Here is a 2,151-nt window from a genome sequence, read left to right on the forward strand (position 1 = left end):
CGCCACAACATAAATCAACTGGGCTGGAGTGTATTCCATTTGCAGATACAATTTATGTCCTGTTGACCAAGTAGGACTTGAACCACAGTAAGGCTGTATCATGAATGCCAGATACATGCTGGAGACGGTGAAGTAATATATCATGGTCTATTATGTCAAATGCTGCAGACTAATCAAGGAGGGTGAGGACTGTAATTATTCAGCTGTCCAATGCAGATATAATGTCATCAACTGCTTTTAGAAGAGTAGTTTCAATACTGTGGCAAGGGCGATATGCAGATTGTACATTGCTACAAAGACTTTGAATTTAGATGAGATGCAAGCTGGGATAGAACAATATTTTCTATGATTTGTTATAAGAATGGGAGATTAGAAACTGGGCGGTAATTCTTTAAATCGTTATGGTGTAGTGTTAGTTTCTTCAGCAGAGGCTTTACAATGGCAGTTTTGAAAAATGATGGGAATTCCCCAGATGAGAGAGAGGTATTAATAACATCAGTTAGTGAAGGTAATACTGGATCTAAGCACTCAAACAGCAATGATGTAGGAATTGGAGCAAGTTCACATGACTTTGGTGCACTCTTCATCAGGATTGTACGTACGAAATCCATATAGACAGGTTCAAATACTGATAATGGTTACCGCTCATATTCTGTATCCCAACTAATAGTTTGTACTTTGTCACGGAAGAAATTTGTAAACATGTCCGGAAGGTCGACTGGAGAGAAGGTAGTTGGAAGTGGTGGAGATTTGTTCCTTGACAGTAGCTTGTTAGTAATCTCGAAGAGCTCTTTGCAACTGAACTTTCCATGATCTTAGTAGTGTAGTGGGCTTATTTCGCTGCATGGACTATATTTGTGACATTCTTCTTAGCGGCTTCATAGATTAAATAAAACCATCCATGGTGTTACATTACATACCATAATATTTGGCAGTTAAATATTAATCCAATGGGCAACGAACATCAAGTGAAATGAATCCACCTAAGATAAGGTTATGCAAATCTGATAGACTTTTCCGGAGCTATATTAATTTAGTGCACCAATAGGCACAGAACATATGAATATAAATGACAAGAGAACGAATGAATGAAAGAAGAAAAAGGGTAGAAAAGCAAATATGAATGAGTGTATACGTATATTTGGATGAAGTTGGTGAAAGAATGAATTGATGATGAGTACTGTTGGAAAAGATGAGTGAATAACTAAGCAAATGTATGTATGAATGAATGATAGTTGTGATTTGGTGAATGTCTTGATTAAGGATTGATATAACAGCGTGAAAAAGTCAATAACTAATACATGAATTGATGTCAGTGCTATTGAGGAAAATAATTTATTAATTAATTAACCAGGATATAAATCAGTGAATAGATCCACAAAGAAACAGGCCAAAATGGAACAACCTTCCGATGCAACAAGCAAACGCATTCCTAATATTAAAAACAGACTTGTACGTAGTAAAATGTATGTTCCATTTACCTGCAATAACCACTCTTTAAGTGAAGAGTGGAGAACCTCTTTGTTCCAGACAGTGCGTCTATGGTACTATCAATTCTTGGGAGGGGGTAACTATCTTTTATTTTAACGTAATTCAGTTTCTATAATCAATGCAAAATCTCGAAATCTCAAAGTTGTATCTTTCTGTTTTCTATGACAAATGGAAACACCAGGGGCTATTAGATTCCTCAATGACCCCTTTTGCTGCCATATTTTCAACTTCTTTTTCTGCTTCGTTCATACTAGCTATTGGAACTCCGAAGTTGATACCTAAAGAAAGTAGCTATCACTTGTATTAACATGAGGTGGAACTATTTCCCCTGGGAACGTATACTGATAGTCCATCAGTAAAGCTGTCAAAGAGATCCACCTTCATTCTCACGTATTATGAATCTAAATGTTCGGGTAATGTTTTTAATTTAGGCTAGATTCTGTGAACTGACCTCATTTGCAGTAGATTATTGTTCAATACACAAACGGACCGTATGAAGTGTGGCAACTAAAGAAGTTTGTGAATTGTATGAATTGAATGTCCCGTCACGATGTCTAAACCTATGATTTCGTTATTGTCTATATTATCTTCGAGAACCTAATTCCTAATCTTTTGACTATCTAGGGAAAGGTCAAGCTAGCATTTTCCTAAGAAAGGTTT

This window comes from Sinohyriopsis cumingii, chromosome 5 (genome assembly GCF_028554795.1).
Source record: "Sinohyriopsis cumingii isolate HCF-2022 chromosome 5, ASM2855479v2, whole genome shotgun sequence".
Taxonomy (NCBI): domain Eukaryota; kingdom Metazoa; phylum Mollusca; class Bivalvia; order Unionida; family Unionidae; genus Sinohyriopsis; species Sinohyriopsis cumingii.